Source organism: Erythrolamprus reginae, chromosome 3 (assembly GCF_031021105.1).
Source record: "Erythrolamprus reginae isolate rEryReg1 chromosome 3, rEryReg1.hap1, whole genome shotgun sequence".
Lineage (NCBI taxonomy): Eukaryota > Metazoa > Chordata > Lepidosauria > Squamata > Dipsadidae > Erythrolamprus > Erythrolamprus reginae.
In genome coordinates, this window is record NC_091952.1 from 195825118 (window position 1) to 195848816 (window position 23699).

Consider the following 23699-nt stretch of genomic DNA (forward strand, 5'->3'; position numbering starts at 1 on the left):
CGGTACCCTGAACCTTCAACTGCAATATTGCAGAATAAAATCCAAGTCTAATCTTAAATAAGAATTATTGGGGACTTCTTCAAATAAAACTTGGTTCTTCTGCATTTTAGGGTTTCAAACTGAAAAACTATTTCTATATTATGTATTTACCTGTTATAATTTTGGACAACTATAGTAATGCTATTTTGGGCTTTCTCTATTCTTTATTCATTTTTTGTTATATGTTTTAACACTGCTTTCCATTCCTTTTAAAACTTTCTCAGTGTTTTAGTCTTTTCTCACTGTTATCACATTTTTTCTCTGTATTTTTTTAAAGATGGTCATAGAAGGTAATGGTTGAAAAGAGTCTTGGAGTCTATCAACACTTTGCAGCAGTCTCCAATTATACAACCCTGACAGATGACTGAGCAAGTTTGGTTTGAGTATCTTCAATGAAAGAAATTCCTCCAGATCCTACAATGGGTGATGAACAGCTCCTTCCAGTAAGACATGTTTCCTTCCTTCCTTCCTTCCTTCCTTCCTTCCTTCCTTCCTTCCTTCCTTTTCTTCCTTCCCAGTTACTCAGATCTCACTCTGGACAGGTTTTGTAAACCAAATTTAAGTTATTTAAAGGGGCTTACCTGATATGCTTCTTCTCATAAAATGGTAGAGGTATCATTCATATATGGCTGGCATCAGAGTCCAAAAGGTACAGGTGCAATGACAAAACTATGTATAAATGGAGCCCAGTGAACTTGGATGGGGCTGGATGATGACTCCACCACTCTACGAGAAGAGGCGTATCAGGTAAGCACCAATGTCCTTTCTCCATAGTGGGTGAAGTTGTTATCCACAATAGGAGAGTATCCAAGCAGACTATCCATGGGATGGAAAAAACCTGGGCTCACACATGTCCATCTTCCAACACCTGCTGCAACACACGGCGCCTAAAAGAAGTGTCCACCGAAGCATAGGAATCAATTTTATAGTGATGGACAAACTGGGATGGAGTCGCCCAAGTCACTGCATGGCATACTTCCTCAAGTGATGCTAGGGTCACCCACGCCGCTGAAATCTCTGCACTGTGTGTGGAATGGACCGTGATCCGTGCTGGATGAGGTGTTGCTGAGGCATTGTACGTTGCAGCAATCATCCCTCGAATCCACCATCTGATGATCAACAAGACCTTATGGCCCAAGAATGCATCAAAAAGCATACAAAAAGAGACTCCATTCTGCAAAAACCTGCAGTCCTCTTAATGTAAACCTGGAGAGCCTTCTGGACATCCAATTTATGCCACCTGAGTTTCAACGTATGGGTCAGATCAGGACAAAAGTTCGGCAGCACAAGTTTCTGTGTCCAATGAAATCCGGTGTTAATCTTAGGCTGAAAGGCTGGCTCCAAGCAGAAGATCAACCCTGTCCCAATGAAATACACACAGGTCTTGCAGACTGAGAGGGCCAACAATTCAAAGATCCGGAGGGCTGAGATAATCGCCATCAGGAACACAATCATATAAGATAGGTGCCAGAGACTGACCTATCTGAGCAGCTCATAAGATGGCTAAATTTAGGACTTTGTGAGGTCTCACGTGAAGAACTGTTGGACCACTGGAGGCCGCAAGTTGGTGTCTCCTATTAGGAACCAATGGATAGCCAGAACCTGAGCCAAGGATTTGGCCTCCCTACAGGACAACATGGAAGACAAGACTGCCACCTACCTCTGAAGGGTATTAGGGGACAGGCCTCTGTTCAAGCCCTCCTAGAGGAAGTCTGTGATTTTCGGGATTGGCACCTGTATGGAGAGCAGTCCTCCTTTGCACACCAAGTGCAAAATCCTTCCATGTAGTCACACACTTAGCATATTCATTTCTCCAAGTGGGATCAAGTGAGATCACATAAAGGCTCTCTGAATGCCCTATAGAGTTGTACCTTCACATTGCAGATCACAAAAATACTTTTTAAAAGTAAAGAAGGCTAAGGTGGTAAGGATTGGCAATTAAAGCTGCCCAATGAGTATGGGAGGGGAAGAGAGAATAAATGAGAGAGGAGAGCAAGGCTACAAGTTTCCCCAAGATTTACATTGCACTGAACATGTCCTGAACTGCAGAACCTTAGTCCAGCATTCTGCCCCTTATGGTACATTTCAACTGCAAAATTGTAACTTGAAGACATATCTAGTAGGAATGTTTGCAAAAAAATTCAACCTGTAGTTACAATTCATGTTAAGGCCTGATTTTCTAATAATTCTAAAAGTGATTTAAGAAAGCCTAAATTTTATTTAGGATAATTATACCCATCAACGAAATTGTCCCTTTAATGTTGCAGTGTAGAAGATCACCTGGTGTCTTGCTTTTCATGTCTATTCTGCTGTTATGTACATTACAGAATTAAAACTGGAATAACCAAACTACTCTCTATGTGATTCATGCTAATTACCAACAATTTTGTTTTCAACGTCGCTAAACAATTCTGTGTTCTTTTGATGTATATGCTAATACATTGATAATATAAATTCATGCTTGTTTTTGGGGGGGGGTGGTTTCTGACAGTTTTTGTCTGCCTTTGTTCTGTTTCTGTCAGTTAATAATAATAATAATAAATTTATTGTCATTGTCAAAACAATGAATTGTCATTGGCAACGAAAATCGTGTGACACCCAGAGACCAGTCCCACCATACACAAAATCAGAATAGATAAATTTAAAAATAGAATAAAAAATAAAATAAAAAATAGAATAAAATGTCCCACCCACTACAAATTCCCCACCCTGAACCACTCAACCATCTACCTGACAGACCGAGTAATATTGTCCAACAGTTCACTGATGGTGACCCTTTAGTTCGTTGTTAAGTGCGAGTATAGCTCTGGGATAAAAACTATTCAGGAAACGTGTGATCCGAGTTCTAGTTGTTCTGTATCTTCTGCCAGAAGGCAACAGTTCAAAAAGATTGTAAGGAGGATGAGAAGAGTCTTTGAGAATGGTATGCACCTTCCTAGAACAGCAAGATGTGAAGATGTCATCCAGGGCGGGTAGCTGGAGCCCAATGATGTTCTGGGCAGTTTTAATAATTCTCTGTAGAGCTTTTTTGTTCGCTACAGAGCTGCTCCCATACCAAGCTAGAAGCCGTGTGTCAGGACACTCTCAATGGTGCTGCGATAGTAGGACAACAGTAGATGCTGAGATAAATTTATCTTCCTGAGCATTCTCAGGAAGTACAGCCTCTTTTGTGCCTTCTTCACAAGCATAACTCTTCTGATGTTTGCTAATGTCCAATAAATAAGCATCAAGCCGTGTTTATTTTTGCTACCTGCAATGAGTGGCATATGCGCTTGCTCTGATCTAGAAACAGGGATTGACTTGGAGTGTGGTAAGTGCAAACCAACCTGGAAATTATGCACCGTAATTTTCAAACAAAATTTACTTTGAAATATAGCATGTCTGGCAACATTGGGAACTAAAAATAGTTGAGGGTTGTGTACACTGGAAGAAATATATTTTTTAAATGGCTGCTTTTTATCATTTTATTCAAGGAGAGGAAAGGGGGTTGTAAAATATCCTTCCCAGAAATACAGTACTTCCAAGGTTGTTCTTATACATTAATACTTCATCTCAGAAAGTTTAATTTTTAGACGTGTGGACAGTGCCATCTCTTTCCCTCTTGCTTGCTTGTTTTTTTCTCTCTTACACACAGACAATTGAATAGCACTGAAGTGTAAAATGTGCTTTTTGCCAAGGTCAGTTTCTTGTGATTACTTGCCTGGAGCAACTGATGCCAATTGCAACAGACTGAGTCTCAGCAGTCCACAAAGTCACTTTGGTGTTTCTTTAGAGGACATCTAGTAGGTTACAGCCACTGATACTAGGTTTTCTGCAATGCTGTTGAATTTCAGCACACCCGTTGTACTATATCACAACTTGAAATATGTCTACTTAACAAGTTTCCAGCTGGTATATAAGAAGTTAAAGACAATTATCCTGAGTGTCCTCCCTGCATGGAAACTACTGATACTACAAATGTATATTCTATACTAAATTAGTAGACAAATAGTCTATATACAGTTATGTAAAGACGTAAATACACTTGAGGGTTTTTTTAAAAAATCAACAAATTTCAACATATAGATATTTGATCTTCATAGAAACATAGAAGACTGACGACAGAAAAAGACCTCATGGTCCATCTAGTCTGCCCTTATACTATTTCCTGTATTTTATCTTATAATGGATATATGTTTATCCTAGGCATGTTTAAATTCAGTTACTGTGGATTTACCAACCACGTCTGCTAGAAGTTTGTTCCAAGGATCTACTACTCTTTCAGTGAAATAATATTTTCTCACGTTGCTTTTGATCTTTCCCCCAAATAACTTCAGATTGTGTCCCCTTGTTCTTGAGTTCACTTTCCTATTAAAAATACTTCCCTCCTGAACCTTATTTAACCCTTTAACATATTTAAATGTTTCGATCATGTCACCCCTTTTCCTTCTGTCCTCCAGACTATACAAATTGAGTTCATTAAGTCTTTCCTGATACGTTTTATGCTTAAGACCTTCCACCATTCTTATAGCCCGTCTTTGGACCCGTTCAATTTTGTCAATATCTTTTTGTAGGTGAGGTCTCCAGAACCGAACACAGTATTCCAAATGTGGTCTCACCAGCGCTCTATATAAGGGGATCACAATCTCCCTCTTCCTGCTTGTTATACCTCCAGCTATGCAGTCAAGCATCCTACTTGCTTTTCCTACCGCCCGACCACACTGCTCACCCATTTTGAGACTGTCAGAAATCACTACCCCTAAGTCCTTCTCTTCTGAAGTTTTTGCTAACACATAATTTACATTCTGTATTCCACTGTGTAACTTAAATAAACATAAGGGTAAATTTCACATGTGGAAAAAGTAGTACATGTGGAAAAGGGGGGGGGGGATTCCCTGGTCAATGCCACAGATTGGTAGGCCTACCTGAGACTATGCCTTTCACAAGGGGAACAGCCAAATATTAGAGCTAAAGATATATTCATTTTTTCCACACCACCCCTCACCCCGCCCCATGGTATTGAAGAGTTGTATAATTATGAATTATAAAATTCAATTTAAATTGATACTAAATAGGGGAAATATTTTTTTTAAATGTTCTTGGGGCATATAGAAAATCCCACTAAGCAGCAATATCTTCAATTGCTCATTAATGTTGATATTACAACCTCAATCTTAGGAAAATTAATTCAGGTGTAATATAATAATAATTAACATAATTGTTTACATTACCGGTATTTATTTATTACATAATAAAGATAAAATAAATTATATTTTTATGTGAAGATGGTTTTTTTCCCTTTTATGAAAGTAAAATTGATGTAGGGAAAAAAGGAATACAACTGAACTTGATGCTGCTGCCTATTAAAAGCCTATTAAAAGAAATAGATTTAATCCAAGAAACTTTAAAAATTACAAGAAATAGAGCTTGGAATACATTATTATTATCTAAGAAAAAGAAATTACAATCACTTGATGAAGAAAGATGGAACAAAATGAAGATGATTGTAAAACAGAGAATCAGGGGATGGGGGAACAAATCAATGAAACAAATGGTACACTATTTGAAAAAAAGAAAAGAGAAATCCCATATCCCTGCTTTAAAGGATAAGGAAGGTGTAATAAAACGTAGTAATGTAGAAATGGAAAAAATAATGAGTGACTTTTATGGGAATTTATATAAAAAAGAACATATTACATTGCAAACCATAGAGGTTAATGAGAAATTAATGGAAGAAGATAGACAAATTTTAAATGCAAAAATAACAAATGATGAGATATCTAGAGTTATTAAAGGGTTGAAACCTGCTAAAGCCCCGGGCCCAGATGGTTTTACTGCTGAATATTATAAGACTTATATAAATGAATTATTACCGTATTTGGAAAAATTGTTTAACAATGTAATTGAGACCTTTGAAACTCCACAAACGTGGAAAATCTCAGAAATTATAACTATCCCAAAGCCGGATCGTGATCTAATGGACCCAAGTTCTTATCGCCCTATCAGCTTACTTAATCAGGATTATAAAATATTTATGAAAATATTGGCAAACAGGGTAGAGAATATCTTACCAAAGGTAATTGGAGAAGACCAATATGGATTTGTTAAAGGAAGAAAGATTTATGAACCAATTAGAAACGTGGTTAATGTTATACACCATGCTACCAATACCAAAAGAAAACTAAGTATTTTAAAGTTAGATGTGTACAAAGCCTTTGATAAAGTTAACCATGATTACCTGTTTCAATTATGTAAAGATTTAAATATGGGAGATTCATTTTGTAGAATTATAGAAACAATTTATAAGGATAATATAGCCCATATTAGAGTAAATGGCAACAGAGCAGAGACGATTAAAATTCAGAATGGAACTAAGCAGGGTTGTCCACTATCCCCAATGTTATTCGTACTGGCTAATGAGACTTTAGCAAATAAAATTAGAAATGATAAGGAATGGAGAGGTTATCAAATAGGAAAATTTGAATTGAAATTAAATTTGTTTGCAGATGATGCTATAGTGATGTACGAAACCCCAATCGAAATGATGAAAAGAATAATGATATTGCTCCAGGAATTCAAAGACCAATCGGGACTTATGGTTAATATAGAGAAATCGGAGATAATTTGCTTAAACACAGGCCCTAAAGAGCAAATTGAGATACAAAAAATATCAGGATTGAAACTAGGATGTAAAAAAATGAAATATTTAGGAATTTGGTTGTTTAAGAATCCGATAAAAATTGTGACAGCCAACTATAATTTAATATGAAAAAAAATTCAGAAGCAGATAAAAAATTGGAGAGGAAAAAGGTTGGGAAGAATTGCCAAGATCAGAGCCCTTAAAATGATGATAATACCAAAAATGATGTATTTATTTCAGGTTTTACCAGGTACCTTCCCTGGGGCAAAACTGAGAGAATGGGATAGTAAATTAAACTTTTGGATTGAAGGAAACAAAAGGCCCAGAATAAGAAAAAAATGGCAGTTTGCCCAAGAGAAAGAGGGGGGGTGGGGGAGCCCGTGCCTAGTACTATATAGAGAAGCATTTCAAATAGAAAGATTAATGGAATTACAGTTATGGGGGGAAAAGAAGTGGGTGAATTTAGAAAAGGAAATTAATAATATAAATAATAAAGAGCTATTATTTAAAAATTGGAGTAGAATAGAAATCACTAATTTAATCCACCCTCTGAAAGCATGTTTAGAAATATGGTCTAAATGGCAGGGAAAATGTGGAACTAGAAATTCCAAGCTATCAACGTTACACGTATTGAATACAGGTGATGATGTTAACTTAAGCAGAATTATTAAAGTATTAAACAGCAAAGGGATAATGAGAATTGAACAATTATATGGGAAGGATGGAAGAGTTAGCAGAACTCGATTGGAATGGTGGCTTGGTCAACAGAAATGGTTGCAGATTAATGCAATAAGCAAATATTTAATGAGAAGAACATTGTTTAGAAAAAATAATAAAAGAAAAGATTAATGAGACAAAAGCCCAAGCCGGTAATATATATAGAATGTTATTGCAGGTGGAAGAGGAAGTAATAAAAAGTTTGACAAGATGCTGGCAAAATGATTTACTAATAGATGAAAGTGAAATGAAAGAAATAGTAGAAAATATACATAAGATTAAAAATACAAGAGTTAAAGAGATGAGAAGAAAAATTTTATATAAATGGTATTATACACCGGCACAACTAGCACACTTCCAGGGGAAAGAGAAGGGTAATTGTTGGCATGGTTGCCAAAAAAAGGGAATCTTTATGCATATGTTCTGGGAGTGTGCAGAAATTCAGACATTCTGGAAGGAAGTACAGAACGAAATTAACAAAATGTTAAATATTAACTGGATAATTACAAAAGAAATAGCAATTTTAATTAAACAAAGAAAATTAGGAGAATTCAAAGAAATAAAATCTGCAGCATTGGGAAGTGCTCAAGCAGTAGTGGTATTGGGTTGGAAAGACTCTACAAAATGGACAATACAGAATTGGTACTGGTACATGGTGGACCATATACATTTTGAAATTATGGAAATCAGATTAAACAATTTTGATGAAAACAAATTGGAGAAGCTGATGGTACGATGGAATAAGGTGAAAGATTATATGTTGAGTAGAATCTGTGATGTAAATGTGAAAAATAAACTGCCATCACTCTTTTAGTAATATCTAATGCAAGATAGAGCCAAGGAAATACAGATAAACAAAATCAAAAAAATTTAAATCCCCTTGTATGGGTGGTGGTGATGAAGGGGGGTGTTTTGTTTGTTAGGTGATGGGCACATGCACTGTGTACTGTTACATGTTTGTTTTATGTAATCAATTTATAAAAATCAATAAAAATTTATTTTTAAAAAAAAAAAGATGCTGCTGCCTATTCTTCCACAAATTTGCACGTCAATATCCATATTAACACAGAACAACAGATACATGAAAGTCTTGTTTGCCACTTTCTGTTTTCTTTTCTTTAATCCAGTGAAAACCCAAATCACCAGGCTACACGTGATTTCTAAAGGATTTATAATCCTGAAGTCTCTACAAAGCTTGCCACTAAATTGTAATTTTTATATATGAGTGAATAAAGCACAAGGGAAATAATCCTATTAACCTTATTTAGTTTAATTAGTTTTTGACCTGACCCTACTTAAATTCTTTAGCCTGGAATCATTTGTGTCATTCTGAGTCCAAGCCAGCAGTTCAAAGACCCTGCTGAAATTCTTTGGTATTTCTACTTTAATCATATGATCAGGCAAGATCCCATCATTTACCCAGGTCCCTTTTCACACACAAGAATTTGAAGACAGGATTGTTTAAACATTAATTTCTTTTGAATACAGATTTACTATCATTATGCTGAAAGAGACATTTAATACTCAACACATGTCATTAAGAAAATGTGCATAAAAGTAAAGGTTCCCCTTGCACATATATGCTATTCATTCCCGACTTTTAGGGGGCACTGCTCATCTCTATTTCAAAGCCAAAGAGCCAGTGCTGTCTGAAGACGTCCCTGTGGTCATGTGACCAGCATGACTAAACACCAAAGGAGCATGGAAAAGTGGTACCTCACAGTCACTCATACCCTCATCACCTCAAGGCTTGACTACTGTAACGCTCTCTACATGGGGCTACCTTTGAAAAGTGTTCGGAAACTTCAGATCGTGCAGAATGCAGCTGCGAGAGCAATCATGGGCTTCCCCAGGTATGCCCATGTTACACCAGCACTCTGCAGTCTGCATTGGTTGCCGATCAGTTTCCAGTCACAATTCAAAGTGTTGGTTATGGCCTATAAAGCCCTTCCTGGCATCAGACCAGAATACATCCGGGTCTGCCTTCTGCCGCACGAATCCCAGCGACCGGTTAGGTCCCACAGAGTCGGTCTTCTCCGGGTCCCGTCAACTAAACAATGACGTCTGGCAGGACCCAGGGGAAGAGCCTTCTTTGTGGCGGCCCCGACCCTCTGGAACCAGCTCCCCCTGGAGATCAGAATTGCCCCCACCCTCCTTGCCTTTCGTAAGCTCCTTAAAACCCACCTCTGTCGTCAGGCTTGGGGGACCTGAACTATCCTTTTCCCCCGAGGCCTATACAATTTATGCATGGTATGTTTGTATGTATGTCAGATTAATAATGGGTTTTTTTTAAAAATGTTTTTAAACTATTAAATTTGTTATGAATTTTTCTATTGCTGTTGTGAGCCGCCCAGAGTCTACGGAGAGGGGCGGCATACAAATCTAATAAATAAATAAACAAATAAATAAACAAACAAGTAAGTAAGTAAGTAAGTAAGTAAATAAATAAATAAATAAATAAATAATACCTCTACTTGTATTTTTAGGTGCTTTTGATCTGCTAGATTGGCAGAAGCTGGGACAAGGAACAGGAGCTCATCTAAATCTATCTTTCCGTGATAAGCCCCCCAAATAATCTATTGTGTGGTGAATTTCTGAAACATATGAGACATATCATTTTACCCAAGAAAAATCTAGAGGGTGAAACTGAAAGTGAATTTCCAGTAAATTGCTTTAAAAAAAATACCTAGAATTAATACATGTTACAAACTTAAACTGATTACATTCATCCTGTAAATGAATCCTTTGTACGGTATTTTTTTAATCTCCTGAAGCAGTTATTTATGAATCATACTCTTAAATGCTCTTGCTGGAGCACTTACAGCATATCATGACTCACTGGTAATTTTCTTCTAGCATGATTTTGAGGGGTGGGAGAAAAATGCCAACCTGTCATTAAAAACACAACAGATAGTTCTTTCAAACAGGATTTCTAATTATTATTTTTCCCTTTTCTTTTGATGACTTGAAGAATGGCTCACTCATCTGCATTAAGGCAGCACTTCAGTTTTCATTAATATATCATGAAAATTGAGATTTCATTTCAACATTATCAAAGGTTAGAAAGTGAATTGCTGGTCCCACATATGCATGGCATGCTGTCATTTTGGAGTTTCGCTTACCTGACTTTTCAATTATTATGTACCCAAATCTTTGCTTCTTATAACTGGAAATGAACCTTCTCTGAGAAAGAGCTAAGGCGAAAGCAGCTACAATGAATAAATTGCTGTGATGTCTATGCCAGCACAGTTGTAGTTGCCAAGAAATATAGTACAATCCTGTTCTAAACTGTGTTCAGTTATGTAGGTCACTTTAATGTACTGGCTGTGCTTTCCAATTCCTTACTTTGGCACAGCATGTAGTATAAATTCAGATTCTAATAACTGATGCAACATAATCAATTGATTAGTCTTATATTTAATTTCAGATCACACTGAGATCCAATTCAGATTTAAAGTAGGTATGGGTGAATTAAGGCATCTCCTCCAGGCTTTTATATTTTATGTTTGGTATGTATCAGCTGCATGGTTTTTAATTGTTGGGGTTTTATATATCTTTTTATTATTAAATTTGTTCTATTGCTATACTGCTTTTTATTACTGTTGTGAGCCGCCCCGAGTCTTCGGAGAGGGGCGGTATACAAATCTAATAAATAATAATAATAATAATAATAATAATAATAATTATTATTATTATTATTATTATTATTATTATTATTATTATTATTATGGCTTCAGCTTCTGCATTTTTCCTCTCTTCCTGTAGAACCAAGAGGAGAAGATTTAGAAGCATATTTATTATAGTATTCCTTCTATATTTAATTTACTGAAATGTACTAATATATAAATAGAATAGAATAGGGTTTTTTTTATTGGCCAAGTCTGATTGGACACACAAGAAATTTGTCTTGGTGCATATGCTCTCAGTATACATAAAAAGAAAAGATACATTTGTCAACAATCATAAGGTACAACAGTTAATGATAGTCTGGGTACAAATAAGCAATCAATCATATTAGGAACCAGTCAATATAAATTGTAATAATACAAGCAGCAAAGTTACAGTAATACAGTCATTAGTGGGAAGAGATGGGTGATGGGAACAATGAGAAGATTTGAATCCAAAAATATAATTAATTTTAATTATAATTTATAAGAAACAAATTATTCATTTAAAAGAAATCTAAATCAAAATTTATCACAAAATAGTATCTGTAGACAGGATATAAATAGCTTACAAAGACGATACAACTATCTTTATAGACTCTTACTGCATATGAAACACTACAACTTATTAGACCATGTATAAATGTAATAATTATAACATTTAAAATTGGAGTGTTTTTAAGGTATTCAAGCTCACCTATACATCCATACTGAAGATGAAACAAGAAGACAGAATAAAGATACATATTTTAATATACCTATATGTATACATACCTATAACAAGGTTTGTTATACAAATCTTATTGAACTTATTAACTCATAGTTTTAGCTAAGCATGATGTGCCAATGGCTTAGTGTTTAGTATAAGTTAGGCTGATATGGTTTTCTTGGTAAAGATCAAGACCCCCCTTTCACTTGAAGCCAATTCACAGTGATTTCATAAACACATATGTGATGTTTTCTTTGAAAATCTTCTGGAACTGAATTATTACTGCTTTCTTCCATAATGTTTCTGACTTTCTGCTCTAACCTATAGTCTAGTATTCCCTTGTGGTCTCTCATCCAAATACTGAAACTTAAGTTGAGCCCCAATTCAGTTCAAACAAGGTCAGGCAGGTGCTGCCATCTACTGAGATACTCAGTAGCTTTAACATTTTTAATAGGTTTGTTTACATATGAGACTAGCAATTTTGCCTCAATAATAAAATTAGTCACATTTTTACAAAATGGACAACATATTACTCCAAGTAAAATCTTACAGTAAACCTTTCTGAGAATGCTTGCTTTATACTATAGACATACTATACTAATACTATACAATATTAATACTATACAGTGATCCCCCGATCATTGCAAAGGTTCCGTTCCAGGACCCCCCGCAATGAGCGGGTTTTCGCGAAGTAGCGCTGAGGAAGTAAAAACACCATCTGCGCATGTGCAGATGGTGTTTTTACTTCCGCCGCAGCAGCGAGGAGCCGAAGATTGGGGTTTCCCCGCCGCCCACGCAAACTCCTCGCTGCTGCCGCGCCCGCCGCTCACCCACCCTGAAAGGGAAAGCCCCCCCAGGCCGGCTCCGATCCCCCCAGGCCGGCTCCGATCCCCCAGGCCGGCTCCGATCGTTTTAAAACAGGCGCGCGGCTTCTCCGCTGACTCTTGGCGAACTTCCCCGCTTTAGGAGTCAGCGGAGAAGCGGCGCGCCTGTTTTAAAACGATCGGAGCCAGCCTGGGGGGGCTTTCCAGCAACCCCCGAGCCCGGGTTGGGGGCTCGGGGGTTGCTGGAAAGCCCCCCCAGGCCGGCTCCGATCGTTTTAAAACAGGCGCGCGGCTTCTCCGCTGACTCCTGGCGAACTTCCCCGCTTTAGGAGTCAGCGGAGAAGCGGCGCGCCTGTTTTAAAATGATCGGAGCCGGCCTGGGGGGGCTTTCCAGCAACCTCCGAGCCCGGGTTGGGGGCTCGGGGGTTGCTGGAATGCCCCCCCAGGCCGGCTCTGATCGTTTTGAAACAGGCGCGCCACTTCTCCGCTGACTCCTAGCGAACTTCCCGGGCGAAGGGCGAAGGGCGGGCGAGCGGCGAAGGGCGGGCGAAGGGCGGGTGGCCGGGTGAAGGGCGGGCGAGCGGGGTGAACGGCGGGCGAGCGGGTGCTGGGGGGGCTTCGCCCTCCCGCCAGCAAGAGGGGGAAGACCCAGGGAAGCCGCCCAGCAGCTGATCTGCCTGGCGCCATCTACGCATGCGTGCTCATAGAAAAAAAGGGCACGCATGTGCAGATGGTGTTTTGACTTCCGGGTTGAAAAATCGCAAATTAGCCTGTTCGCAATGGTCGGGAACGCAATAACCGGGGGATCACTGTACTACACTATACACTTTGAACTATACATCCAATTTGCACAAGGAATGAAGAATCAAAGGTACATGGGGAAATGAAGTGTTAATCAAAGACATTCTAGAAAATGTGACTACAATAGTTTCTTCTGCTTCTTTGACTGATTCTCCATCTATTATTTGCCAGTTGGAAGGGAAAAGAAAATGTAGTATGATTTTACTGTACAGTGGTACCTCATCTTACGAACACCTCTTCTAACGAACTTTTCAAGATACGAACCCGGTGTTTAAGATTTTTTTGCCTCTTCTTCCGAACTATTTTCACCTTATGAACCCAAGCAGCTGCTGCTGGGATGAACGGGTTTCTTTTTTTCCCCTTTTTTGAAGAAAGAAAAGGGAGGGGCAGCTTGGAGGAGTAAAGATTTTGCATGCTTGCAAAAGCACTGAAACGGTGTCTTTAAGAAAGAAAAGGGAGGGGCAGCTTGGAGGAGTAAAGATTTTGCATGCTTGCAAAGGCACTGCAATGGTGTCTTTTGAAAAAAGAAAAGGGAGGGGCGCCCCCCTTGCCTTTCTTCCTTCCCACTCACCCTTTAGCCTAGCCTTGTTTCTTCCACCCGCTCTTCCCTGCCCTCTATTCGCCTCCCTTCTAAAGTTTGGGATTTTCCTGAAGGATTTGCACGCATTATTTGCTTTTACATTGATTCCTATGGGAAACATTGTTTCATCTTACGAACTTTTCACCTTACGAACCTCCTCCTGGAACCAATTAAGTTCGTATGATGAGGTACCACTGTACTTTCTTGATATTTCAAGATACCTGCTCAGCAGCTACCTTTTATATACAGCTAAAGAATTCTCTCTTTCCTGCTCAAGTTTCTCATTTCCACTCAGTTGAGATCATCTCACAGTTCTTCTGATGATCTAATCTGTTACATAACCAAAACACACAGAGGCAAAGTCTGCAGTCCACTCCATGTTGGAAGCTATTAGAACTTCAAAAAGAATCATAGGCAAGGTACTGTAGCTGCAAAATCAAGTCTGCAATAAAGACGGGATTTTCTAGGAAAACTTAGTGCAACAAACTAGACTCTAGGAGGAGCTGCCTGAAAGCATAACATGTCCAGGCTTTTAGACCGTTCCTTTATTTCATGTATTTCAGATATAAGAAGCAAGAGGAGATAATACATATATTCTCAAGAAATATGTGAAGACCCAGTTAGTTCTCAAATTATGTTTTTATGTTTTTAAGACAGGAAAAAATATTATCTCTTGGAACTTCTCTTACATAATCTGATTTGGCTCAACTGTGCTTTAAATTACAGAATGTGTCAAGGAGACTGTTATTATCTGAAAATAAGTGGATTTATTTATTTATTTATTTATTTATTTATTTATTTATTTATTTATTAATCAGATTTGTATGCCGCCCCTCTCCGCAGACTCGGGGCGGCTCACAGCAATAATAATACAATGTAAACAAATCTAATATTTAAGTTAATTTAAAACCCCAATTTAGAAACCAATCATACATACTAGCATACCATGCATAAATTTTATAAGCCTAGGGAGAGGGAAAGTCTCAATTCCTCCATGCCTGATGACAGAGGTGGGTTTTAAGGAGCTTACGAAAGGCTAGGAGGGTGGGGGCAACTCTGATATCTGGGGGGAGTTGGTTCCAAAGGGTCGGGGCCGCCACAGAGAAGGCTCTTCCCCTGGGTCCCACCAAACGACATTGTTTAGTTGACAGAACCCGGAGAAGGCCAACTCTGTGAGACCTAACTGGTCGCTGGGATTCGTGCGGCAGAAGGGGGTCCCGGAGATATTTGTAATTATTAAACATCTGTAATTGAATAAAACCAATTTGGGGTAGTGATAAAATCATCAGAGTTCTATTTCTGCCTAAGACTTGGGCCAGCCACTGGGTCTAGAAAGCTTAGAACTACAACACCTAAAACACGATCTACGTATTGCCCACAAGATCATATGCTGCAACGTCCTGCCTGTCAATGATTACTTAAGCTTCAACCGCAACAACACAAGAGCACGCAACAGATTCAAACTTCATGTTAACCGCTCCAAACTTCACTGTAAAAAATATGACTTTAACAATCGAGTTGTCGAAGCATGGAACTCATTACCGGACTCAGTAGTGTCAACCCCTAACCCCCAACATTTTTCCCTTAGACTATCCACGATTGACCTCTCCAGGTTCCTAAGAGGTCAATAAGGGGCGTACATAAGTGCACCAGTGTGCCTTTCGTCCCCTGTCCAATTGTCTCTCCTTTATATCACATATCTTTTCTTCCTTTCATATATCTTCTCCTCTATTTTAATATATTTTCTTCTATCCTTTTCTTTATATATATTACTACATGTCTATTCTCTTCATTATGTATTGTGTATTGGACAAACAAACAAACAAGCAAATAAATAAATAAAATTCTCTCTCAGCCTTCAGAAAGCAACAGCAAAAGACTTCTAAAAAATCTTATCAAGAAATTTGCAGGAGCAAACTTCCAAGCTGTTGCCAGGAGTCAACACTGACCTAATACGCAAAACTGAAGGTTTGTCATTTAAAAAAATTAACTCTGTGATGCCAAATGCAAGGGAAAGAGGTTCTTAATCCCTTTCTAAGCAGTTAGAGGCCATTGGAAAAGGAACCTCCATTAGTGGCATGCTTCTCACTTCCAGCAGGAATTTACTTTTTACCCCAAACAGTAAAGCACATCATAAAACATAAAGATATATTTCATAACTTTAAAATACAGGTATAAATTTATACAGCATGTTTGGTTTAAAGTTAAAGGTAATAAGTATTAGTGTCTATAAAATGTTGGTGCAATTGTTGGATTCATTCATAGAGAAATATGAAGGTTCCTTCCACTAAAAACTCCCTTAGAAAACTGTTTCAAATGTCAGTGTTTCTGAAACTTTTGCTTTCAGAATCCCTTCCTTTAAAAAAAAATCATAAAGGACACCGAAAGTGTATATATTATATTTATCAATATTTGCCATGTAAAATACTAGTAGCTTGATACCCGTACAAAACTATGTGAACAGGCTGAATAAATTGACAGTTAATGCTTGAAAATTAATGAATAGTTACGATCGGGCTTGAAAATTTATATAGAATGTGTAACTCCTTAGCATCAGTATGCTAATATAAGGCAACTGGCAGTTGGAACAGAGTTCTTTTTAGGTGGAGAGGGGAGTAGAATGTTTAAATTTGTAGCCCACAAGCCAGATGAGTCACATGCTGGCCACACCCACAACCAGTTTAGTGAAGAGCATGTTAATATAAGTTGGAACAGAGTTCTTTTTCATTAGGAGGGGGAGTAGAATGTCTAAACTCCCAGTCCACAGGCCAGGTGGGTCAGGTGCTGGCCACACTCATGGCCCAGTTTAGCAAAGAGGGAGCATTGGAGCATATTAATATAAAGCAACCGGCAGTTGGAACACATTTTTTTATAAATGTGGAGGGGGAGTAGAATGTTTAACTCCTTAACATTAGAGTATGTTAATTAAGATAATACTGTATAAGAAATACTAATGACCTGATGGTCATTTTGAAAAGACCTTTCTAAGCGAGCACTTAGGAGCTAAGAGGAACATACATAGAAACATAGAAGTCTGACGGCAGAAAAAGACCTCATGGTCCATCTAGTCTGCCCTTATACTATTTTCTGTATTTTATCTTAGGATGGATATATGTTTATCCCAGGCATGTTTAAATTCAGTTACTGTGGATTTATCTACCACGTCTGCTGGAAGTTTGTTCCAAGGATCTACTACTCTTTCAGTAAAATAATATTTTCTCACATTGCTTTTGATCTTTCCCCCAACTAACTTCAGATTGTGTCCTTGTGTTAGCTTTCCTATTCAAAACACTTCCCTCCTGGACCTTATTTAACCCTTTAATATATTTAAATGTTTCGATCATGTCCCCCCTTTTCCTTCTGTTCTCCAGACTATACAGATTGAGTTCATTAAGTCTTTCCTGATACGTTTTATGCTTAAGACCTTCCACTATTCTTGTAGCCCGTCTTTGGACCCGTTCAATTTTGTCAATATCTTTTTGTAGGTGAGGTCTCCAGAACTGAACACAGTATTCCAAATGTGGTCTCACCAGCATTCTATATAGCGGGATCATACATGCCAAGTTTCAAGTTAGTAGGCTTTACAGTTCTGGAGATTTCGTAATAAGTGAGTAGTATTTGGCTTTTATATATATAGATTAAAACTGATGGTTTCATTGAATATTTATTATTAAAGGAACCATATAAAAACAACATTAAAACTCATTAGATATAACAAATATATTTCATGAAAAATAACTTTATTTTTAACAAATGAAAAAATAGTGAAAACAGTATTGTTTTAAATTTTTGTAAATATCTTCAGAATCTGCCAAATAATTCTGATTTTTTGGTGTCCCAGAAGGTCCTAGGAAAACACTTCAAGAAACTCTAATCTATGAAATTGCCTTTCTTCTAACCTCGTGTCATTACTTGTATTCTTAGTGCATAGCAATTTCCATATTATGGGAAATAAATCTACAACATTTGTTTTAATTAAAAACTCTCCTTACAAGCTGATAAAAATAGTGTAATCAAGATGGGAACAATATAATTTCTCTTGACCACCCATGATTATTATGTTTTTTCTCCCTTAGTCAGAATAAGGTTAAGTGGAAAAGATGCAGATATTATTTATAATTTTTTTAACCATCATCTTCCTGTTTTTCTTAATATTGGAAGAAAATACCAAAACAGAATATAACCTGCATTAATTGCCAACTTTAAAAAGCAGTAATAATAAAAAGGTTTAAGCTATCTTTTTCAGAAATGACAGTTTGAATTATTTTTAAATTTCCTTCAATTTGGTATGTGTGTCTCACTCTCTTTTCCTTCTAAGCTACTTCACTAGGGCAACCGGATATGGAAATTTTTATCAAAAGATTGTTTGGACACTACTAATTTAAGAAAACTCTAAAAGAGAAAGGATCTCTTAACACTACTAGTTAGGCCAACAAATTGTTATCCCCAAAACCACGCTAAACTATTACTGCATTAACTGTATTTTTAAACAAGTTTCAAAACTTGGATTCACACATAAACCATGATTTTCATCCACAAAGATTGAATTTAAATATGTCAAATCAAAATCAAAGACATCACAATGTGGTTTAATTCAATGTGTGAGCCTTGCCAAAAGCAGTTTTAGCTTGGGTCCATTCCTCCTCTTCCTTAATACCTGTCAGCATATACTACCCAATTTAGCATGTGTTAAATATTTCAGCTTTCAATTTGTAAACAGCAGGGCCGCTCAAAAGTTGTGGCATGCCTTGGAGATTGTAAAGATATTTTGGTTACTTTAATATATTTTTGATGTGCTTGTAACAACATAAATATAACTTTTTCACATTTTGTTTGTTTCATTTCTAAATCTCAAGTTACCGGAGTCCTTAGTTTAATCAATGCTATATATAATATCATTGGATGGCACACACTATTGGATTGCCCTCCTCCAAATAATTTTCAATTACAATTATTTGGTCCTGAATTCTTTTCCACAGGCAGAATACTTTTCATTACCATGCAATGGAACCCCTCTTCCTCTTGCACCCAAAAACATTCAGCAGTATTTATAGATTTGAGGAATCTGGGAACAGAGTTGCATCCTGTGAAAAAGGTTAAAATCTGCAGTAATAAAAATTACTTCCTTTTCCTGATTAGAATATTGCTTAGAATTCCAGCAATAATAACATTAACATGCCAGAAAATATTTGTGGGTTTTGTTCCAAGCATTTATTTTACTAAACTATCAAGACTTTATATTATATTGAAATTAAGTATGGAAATACTAGAGTGGCAATGTGTCATTGTTTCTAATCAACAATATGGCCCACAATCTGAAATACATTACTTTAGTCTTTAGATTCTTTCCTTCACAGATTTCTTAATTATATGTCTAATGTCAGATATGGTATATATTCAAATATAGAATGTTGGTTGTCACTTAGTTTAAATTTCTGCACTACTGCACTTCAAGAACTGGACACCTATGGAGTCAATAAAATATTTGCTCTACCCATAAAGCAAGCAGACTAAGGTGAATTTAAAAAAGCAATAAATAAACAGGCAATGCAATAGCAATAGCATTTAGACATATGCCGCTTCACAGTGCTTTACAGCCCTCTCTAAGCGGTTTACAGACAGCAAGCATATTGCCCCCAACAATCTGGGTCCTCGTTTTATCGACCTTGGAAGGATGGAAGGCTGAGTCAACTTTGAGCCTACTGTGATATGATCTGCCAAACTGCTGGCAGCCGGTGATCAGCTGAAGTAGCTTGCAGCACTGCACTCTAACCACTGTGCCATTTTCCTATCATATTCCAAATTGATGAAGAAATTCCCAGATATCAGGAACATTTTGTTTAATTGATGAAAGCTCAATCAGCTCTTTTGATCTACTTTTTTCTAACTGATCAAGAGAGAAATCATTATAATACACTATAGTACATTAGATATCAAATATAAGACAAAAAAGATATTGTATGACAATATCTATAGAAGAGTTAAAATATTTACCAGCTTTATGTACTACACCTGTATGAACAGTAACTGTACACACACCTGCAAATTAATTTATCAGCTTTGATTTATGTTCATATGGTCTTTCTCTGATAGAAGGGATGGAAAAGTTTGTGTTGATATGGGCTTGTTAGTTCATCAGAATGTCCAAGAAATATACAAATCTAATAAATAAATAATTAATAAATAAATAAATACCGTACTCGTTTTCATTTTTCCTAAAAGCAATTAAACCTTTTGCCTATTTTTAGGCAGACAAGTTATTTCCACAAACAGTGGGCTTGTATCCTCAATGCTGAATGTATCAAACATTTAATCTAGAAGACTGTGGTCATGGAAATATATGTCATTTTGAATCAAGTGTTTAAGAGAAGTTTGCGGCCACCAAAGTGTGCAGCAAATCAATTTGATGGAAATCTTTTTTTATAGCCTACAATGCAAAAGAGGCAGCCTTGCCTGTAGACTGGGTAGTGTAAGCCAGAAACAATTTTCCGTTTCTGTTATATTTGTGTCCTTGAAAAGCAATTTGAAATATAACAGAGTTACCAGGTCTGCATCTGAAGATGACGCCTGTTCCTTGAAATGTTCCTTGGAGACAGAGTTCCACTATTTTCCAGAGTTGCTGGTTTTGTTTCCCTTTATATTGTTCCTCCTCTATTTGCAGCAATGTGGAAGGCCCTAATTCTGTCCCAAAACTCTTCAGAGAGACGAAAGATTGGGCAAAGCAACTAGGAAGTTGCTACAATGCCATTTTTAATAGTTTTATTTAAGACTATAACTGGAAATGAAATGTTTTGAGTTTCATTGTCAAAATAGTTGACAGTATATCCTGTAGGCAACTATAATTGAAAACCTTATTTGAATAGTGTTAGCTCTGATTTTGATTGACTTTTGTGAAAATCTAAGCAGATCATTTTGCAAATGTGAATGATAAAGCATCTATTCATTCCAATCATAGTTCCCTCTAAGCTGAGCAGTGAGCAATCGCTCACTTAAAAATCATCATCAACTCAGAGTTTTCCAAACCTGCCCAGAAGCTGAGAGGGAAAGAGTGAGAGGGAAGGAGAGAGAGAGGAAGAGAGAGAAACAGAAGGAAAAAAGAGAGGAAGGAAAAGAGAAAGAAAAAGAATGGGAGTAAGGAAGAGAGAAAGAAAATCAAAATCTAGTTTGAAACTAGTTCAACTATTTAAGTGGCATTTTGATATTGATAGAGTTGCCCTATTATGAGCTCACTGTTATAGACACACAGTACAGTATTTTATTTTGAAATTCTCTGAGGCAAAACAGGATGGGTTTTTTATTTGTTTGTTTGTTTGTTTGTTTATTTGTTTGTTTATTTCTGTGCCGCCCAGTCCCGAAGGGACTGCCGCTCAGATACTATACTTTTCCGCCCACCCCCCAAATAAATTAGAGGGAACACTGATTCCAATGTACCAGCATATACACACACACTTATGATATATGTAAACCTGTATTAGCCTACAAAATAAATCAAGTTTAAATAAACTGAGTCATATTCACCAAATGGGCCAGTAGCTATAAATGCTACTTAGCTTTGATTACTTATTTTCCATGTTGGCCTGAAGAACAAAATATTACCAAACTTACGTATATAAGATTGCTGAAATCACTGTCATGCCAATGTTTTGTTATTATTATGTTAGTCTACTAGAAGTAAAATATATAGATATAGATATAGTCAGTGAAGGGCTACCAAAATTTTTACTGCCACACTGTGGCCGTGGCTTATGCAAGATGTCCTGCATTTTCTTTCAACATCTTTCCGTGCTCTGGGGTGTAGCTTCAATTTTACTACCCCACTGCGTTCCCCTCCCCACCCGGTCCGGGCAGCAACCCACCCCTGGATATAGTTATAGCCATGCAGGAGAAATAGACACAGTCAAAATAATCTCATATCAATTATCAAAGAATGAAGGCACCTTTAACTGCTTTCCAACTGCTTCAATACACAAATCATTTGTAGTTAATTCTGTATCTTTGATTTGAGTCATATCATCTGAGATCATATCATCTGCCCAACATTTCCTTGGGCATCTCCTGGATCTTTTAAAATTAACTAGTATGCAACTGAGGATGGTTGTTGTCTAATGTTAATCTCATCACGCAATATGATTATCTCATTGGCATTATAATCCTGTGAGAGGCACTGGATATTGACTAGTGAGATCTGTGGTCAAAAAGGAGATCTTTGTAGTGTCCTAGGCATAGACCAATACTTTAGCTCACTGATGGTGAACCTTTTTTGGTTCGTGTGAACTAAAGTATTGTTCTATTCCTGGGAAGACTACAAAGATCTCCCTTTTGACCACAAATCTCACTTGTCAGATCACTATCCAGTAATTTTCTTAATTTTACTCATTTATATTCATTCAGATAATTTAGCTGAATTAGCAAGTTAGCTATCATTTCTGTAAATCTATTGTATGTACAGAATATATTCAGATTTTATCAAAATACACATGAGATATTATACCTTTTTAATTTTAAATATTAAAATATTGCCTATTATTTTCACTAAGAGAGTGGACTGCTTTTTTAATTAAATTAATTAGATTTATTTATTTATTTATTTATTTATTTATTTATTCGATTTTTATGCCGCCCTTCTCCTTTGACTCAGGGCAGCTTACAACGTGTTAGCAATAGCACTTTTTAACAGAGCTAGGCTATTGCCCCCACAATCCGGGTCTCATTTTAACCACCTCGGAAGGATGGAAGGCTGAGTCAACCTTGAGCCGGTGATGAGATTTGAACCACTGACCTTCAGATCTACAGTCAGCTTCAGGGGCCTGCAGTACAGCACTCTACCTGCTACGCCACCCCGGCTCTAAAGATTGTTAGTTTTTAGTGTAAATTGTATTTAGGATATTTGTATTGTTTTCTATATGTTGTAAGCCACCCCAATAAATCAAATCAAATCAAATCAATCAATCAATCAATAAATAAATAAAACAACCATATTTTGAAATCTCAGCACAGCATTTCTAATGTATGATTTCGAAGTGCTTAGGAAAAGAGGGGTGGAAAAATGTCATTGACAGAAATGCGGCCACTTAAATGAAAAAGTATAAAATAATTTTCCCATAGAAAGCTTGTGTGTGTGTGTGTGTGTGTGTGTGTGTGTGTGTGTGTGTGTAAACTCCTCCCATATTTGGGTATACCAGAGTGATTGAACAAAAAATCACATATAACTCTTCCCTGATACAAGCTGATAAGGAGGAGAGCCTGTAGTATAGACGCTAAGGGAGAGGCTGCAGGTTCAAATCCCAATAAAGATATGGCTGGCTGATGAGAGCAAATAAACTCAAAATAGATCTATACTAGTCTCCCTTCCTTTTCATTATCGACAAAAAATATGTTACACTTATAGATTATACTTGTTGGCAATTAAAAGTTTCTCTGTCTTGGAACATGGAAAAAAGGAAGCTGTATGCTCCTCCCATATTTGGGTATACCAGGGTCTCTCGACTATACACACATACACACACATACCAAGTAAATTGTGTTACTCACCACAATTGATTCATAAAGCCTCAGTACAGCTTTGATTTATTTAATTTATAATCATCTTGTTTAGCCAGTAATTTCAGTTATTCTGTGGAGAGAAACAGACAAAAATTGTTTTAAATTTCCAATAATTATTCTCAAGCAAGACCTTGATGAACCTCTATTGTAATCTCAGCTGAAATAGGGCCTTTCAAGACTTTCAATTAACAACTGCTCAGAG

At 37.0% G+C, this 23699-nt stretch overlaps 1 protein-coding gene across 1 annotated transcript in view; it reads right to left on the minus strand.

The window, feature by feature from the left end:
• LDLRAD4 (low density lipoprotein receptor class A domain containing 4) overlaps positions 1-23699 on the minus strand; it is a 336510-nt gene that overhangs the window by 245865 nt on the left and 66946 nt on the right. The window contains exon 2 of the mRNA XM_070747472.1: positions 23486-23567. The gene's annotated coding sequence lies outside the window, so the exon portion shown is untranslated. The remainder of the gene's footprint in view (positions 1-23485; positions 23568-23699) is intronic.